Raw genomic sequence first — 4845 nt, forward strand, 5'->3', positions numbered from 1 at the left:
GGCCCTGTGGCTTAGCTGGTTAAAGCGCCTGTCTAGTAAACAGGAGATCCTGGGTTCGAATCCCAGCAGGGCCTGGGCCAGGGCGCCGCAGCGCGGAGACGTTTTTGATCCAGGGGAAGAGACACCTGGGTCCTCTACCCAGGAGACAAGCTCAAGGAGCTGGAGGTGCTCAGTCGGGGCGCCTTCCTTCTCCCTGAGGACAGCCCCGGCCCCCGACCCCTACCTACCACGGTGGAGTGATGGTGGGCGAGTCCCGTTTTTGAGCGCTTGGAAGAAGAACCGTGGACACCACCGTGGGCGCAGAGCAGGAGGACAATGCCCTTGGAAAACGTGTCTGAGGATCCTAAACTGGGGACAGGAGAAAACCAGGGCCTGGCTGCGGGCGAGCGGGAGGCCTGCGGGAGAGGCCGGCCTGGTCCGTGTCGAAGCCCGCCGAGGCCGGCTGTAGGCAGGGTTGGCCTTAGAAGGGGGGACACGGACTGGTCCCCGGAGAAGGGGCCACGGGGTGGAGGCGTCTGCCTTTCTGATGTCCGGCCTCCTGGGTTCTCCTGCCTCTCCCCGGCCTCGCTCCTTCTGCCAAGGGTGGAGGCCCGGAGACGCCCCGGGGGTGTGCACAGGTGAGAAGGGCGGAGGCTGGGGAGGCCCAGGTGCAGTGGTGGGAAGGAACCTCAGCGCCTCGGGGACAGCGGTGTGGCCCCCTCCGGGGAGGGCCGCCCCCGGGACAGGTGGAGCCCGGGCAGTTGTCTAGGCGAGGGCAGGGGAAGGGCTCTCCAGGGGCGGCCTCCCCGCCCCACGGGACCCGAGCGAGCCGTGCGCACCGACGCCCTCGGGTGCGGGACTGCGGCTCCCGGCCCAAAGACGGGACTGTAAAGGAGACCTTCCTGGGGAATGAAGTCTGCCCTGAGGGCCACGTAGGTGGCGACCCACGATCGAACAGGGGATGTCACGGGCAAAAAGTGTCTCAGTCAGGACTGTCGCCTGCCCGGCCGAGCCGTGGTGCTGGTTCCCAGTCGGCAACTCGGGAGGCCGAGCACTGCGAGCCCGAGGCAGCCTCTGCGGTCCCGTGGTGAGCGCCCGGGTTCGCTCCCGTCTCCCGGAAGGCGGCATAAATTCCGGGGGAGAAAAAGACCGGCCTGTTCCCGCCCGGTTTCGAACCGGGGACCTTTCGCGTGTGAGGCGAACGTGATAACCACTACACTACGGAAACGCCTGGCCCACCCGGGCCGTCCACTGTGCCTCTCAGGTGGCCCCCTTAGATGGGAGGGTGAGTCGGGCTGCTCGGCGTCCCCTCCGGCCGGGCTGGTCGCCCCCGCCCCTGGCTCGCTGCACTGGGCCGCCTGGGCGGGTCTGATGAGCTCGCGGGCGCCGAGCTCAGCAGGGGGAAGAGGAGCGCGGTGCCAGCGGCCCCCTCCCCTCCCTGCCCCCTCAGAGACGGTTCTGTCCTCTCCTCGGTGAGAGCCCGGTGGACTTCTGCGCGTCCAGTCCGCGCCGTGGCGGCCCCGGGACCCGGTCCTGGAGCGCTTCGCCGCCCCGCCCGCGGCAGCTCCCGGGGGCTCAGGGGGACCTGCCCTGGGTTTCCCTGGTGAGGAGTGGTCCTGTCTGTCTGTCTGTCTGTCTGCCTCTCCAACCTGGGCAGGTGTTGGCCTCGTGGCTTCTCCTACAGACGTGGGACGTTTCTTTCAGTGTGTTCAGTCTTGGTTTTTAAGATTAATGACTCCAACTAATTAAAAAAAAAAAAAAGATTGACGACTCCCATCTTCTTATGGGCCTGACTGGATAATCAATGCATTAAAATTTTACTCTAGTTTTCTTTCCAACGATGGCTTTAGTAGTTATCCACGAAATTTGATACTTTGTAATTCTTTGGTTTTAGTATGAACTATTTTAAGATTATCCCTGTAATTTGCCTTTGACCTGTGGATTGTTTGGGAGTGTGCTGCGAATTTCCCAGCACTTGGAGATATTCTGGGGCTTTCTGGTTTAATTCTATCTTTATTATTTCAGTCCTTCAACATCTCGAGAGACATTCTTAACGGTCAGCTTTTTGTGGGCTTTCCAGGGACACTTAAAAAGAGTGTTTTGCTAACTTTTGGTGCTGTGTATCCAAAGAATACAATAGGTCAAGTCCTTGGGTTGAGTGCCATTCAAGCCTTTTGCAGCCTCACCTGTAATAGTATTTACTTATTGTTCTCTTTGTAACTGAGGGAAGTATGTTAAACTCAAGCCACAGGTGTGGATTTTTCTATTTTTAGTTCCATCAGGTTTTAAAAATGTATAATTTTGTTATAATTGTAGATTCATAGGAAGTTACACAGAAAATACATAGAATTCTCCTGAGTCCTCAATACAGTTTATTCCCAATGATTTTATGTAACTCTACTACAATACCAACTCAAGGAATTTGACATTGCTACAGCATATGTGCAGCTCTAGGTCATTTTTCTGGTGGGTGGATTCCTAACTATTGCCAGGAAGTAGACACAGAACAACAGTTCACCTGGATGGCTGTCTTTGCTGCCACCCCTTAGCGGTCACACACCCTCCCAAGACAACTCTGGTGTGCTCCTGTCTGACCTTTTTGGCAGCTAAACACCTTGAGACCGGGCAAGTTTTGGTATTATTAGTAGTTTCTGCCTTTAACTGCAGAGACACATGCTCCAGTTTATGGGCACTTGCCTACTGAGGGACACTTTGGTGGCTACAGCGTTTGCTATTTAAAATCCAGGTGTCATGAACACTGATGTACAAACTTTTGTGTGGATGTGTTTCCATTGTCATTTTAATTTTTATGTTTTGAACTATGTTTTTGGATGCATACTCATTAAAAATTGTTAGTTCTCTCTCTCTCTCTCACTGGGGATTGAACTCAAGGGTGCTTAACCACTGAGCCACATCTCCAGCTCTTTTTAAATATTTTATTAGAGACAGGTTCTTACTGAGTTGCTAAGCACCTTACTAAGTTGCTGAGACTAGCTTTGAATACAAGATCCTCCTGCCTTGTTAAGATCTGTAAACAAGTCAAAATAACACCTGGTATTTTGCCAGAGAAATGTTAGAGTTCATAAACAAGTCTGGATGGTGCCTGGCAAAATGCCAGAGGGAGTGGTTTGAGAAGTAACAAAAGCAAGCCATTAAGTGTGGAGATTCCTTATTGGTTGACTGATGTATCTAGTTTATGCTAATTAAGATAAGCTGTGGAAAAAATGTGTCCTACAATAAACGGCTTGTTATTTTGCCCAGCCAGCCGGGCAGCGGCACTGCCTCAGCTTCCTGAGTTGCTGGGATTACAGGCGAGTGCCTAGTCTTTTTTTTTTTTTTAGTTGTAGATGGACACAATACCTTTGTTTTATTTTTATGTGGTGCTGAGAATTAAGCCTAGTGCCTCACACGTGCTAGGCAAGCGTTTTACCACTGAGCCACAGCCCCAGGCCCCAACTAGTCTCTTTTTAGACAATATACCTTAAGGACATTATGTGAGTGAAATGAACCAATCATGAAGGACAAATATTGCATGAATTGTAAAGAATAAAATCCATATGGAAAGAATGAGTTTCCCAGGGCAGGGGCAAAGGGGAGGATAGGAAATTATTATTCTACAGTACAGAGTTTTAATCCTGAATGGCCAGAAAGTTCTAGAGTAGATTATTATAATGGTTACACAGCAATGTGGATGTACTAAATTTCACCAAAATATAGACTTTAAAATGGCTCAAATGGCAAATTTTATGCTTATGTTATCAAGTGAAAAATGCTTTGGAAAGAAATATATTTATATAGGACATAATGGTCTAGAAGACTAAAGGGATGGGGTGAACTATACCATTAGGGAAATGCAAATTCAAACTGCCCTGAGATACCATGTCAGACCCAGTGATGTGGCTACTGTGTACATGGGGTAAGTAGAAAATGAAGGTGCCTGGGATTGCTAGTGAGAATTCAAAGTGGTGCATCCACCACAGGGAGCAGTTTCTGATTCCTCAAAAGGTTAAAAAGGATCACAGCATCATACAGCAATTCAACTTCCAGGCGCATACTCAAGAGAATTGAAAGTGGGGCTCAAACATATCCTTGTTTTTAGAGTTCACAGCACAGTGTTCAGCCAGTGCAGTCAACCAGCAGATTAGCAAAATATGGTACCAACATATAATGAAATACTTTTCACCCTTAACGTTGTTTCTGGGGAGAATGCTCAGTAGAAACACGCAGTGGTCCCGTTTCTGGGAGGCCCAGAGGGGCAACTGGTGGGGACGCACGCACCGTGAACCTGTAACGCGCGGCCTATTCCCTTTGCCGAGCGTTCTGTCGGCTGCATCCGTGAAATGCAGGCGCCCACCGCAGCGAGGCCAAACCAAGAGCTCCAGGAACCCAAGGCCTGTGGCCCGGAGAAGTAGGTCCTGCGGAGGGTCCTCCCGTGGCTCCCAGCCTGCCCCCAAAGGAAGGCCAACGTCGCTCACTACTTTGGAAACGCCCCCACCCGAAGGCAGAGCCAAGCCCCGGACACCTAGGCTTTGCAGATCCCGGAGCACGGGCTGGACAGCCTGGAGCAAGAGGTGCGCTCACGTGACTCTTAGAGTTGCCTCTGGGAGATGCTCTCCTGGAGGCCTGGAACTTTCCTTCCACCCCCCTGTCCTTTCCTCAGGGTTAAGAAGCCAGTTGATTAAAGTGGGCCTTTTTACCCCCGGCAATGACTGGCCAATGACGCTGCCTCCCAGCCTCTAATGAGAAGGGGAGCCCCAGTTCCTTCTAGAAATCCTTGTGAACCTGGGAGGGGGATGGTGGGAGCACCCCATCTCGCTGTCTGCATTCTGATTCTTATCCATCAGGGCAGGGGAACAAGGGTGCTTT

At 52.1% G+C, this 4845-nt stretch overlaps 2 non-coding genes across 2 annotated transcripts; one reads left to right on the top strand and one right to left on the bottom strand.

Annotated features, from left to right (window-relative positions):
• Window positions 1-74, top strand: Trnat-agu (transfer RNA threonine (anticodon AGU)). The gene has a single exon. It is a non-coding gene; the product is annotated as a tRNA-Thr (tRNA).
• A 1060-nt stretch (window positions 75-1134) lies between these two features.
• Trnav-cac (transfer RNA valine (anticodon CAC)) lies at window positions 1135-1207 on the bottom strand. Its single transcript has one exon. It is a non-coding gene; the product is annotated as a tRNA-Val (tRNA).
• Window positions 1208-4845: the final 3638 nt, after the last annotated feature.

The sequence above is a fragment of the Urocitellus parryii genome, chromosome 8, assembly GCF_045843805.1.
Source record: "Urocitellus parryii isolate mUroPar1 chromosome 8, mUroPar1.hap1, whole genome shotgun sequence".
NCBI classification, from domain to species: domain Eukaryota; kingdom Metazoa; phylum Chordata; class Mammalia; order Rodentia; family Sciuridae; genus Urocitellus; species Urocitellus parryii.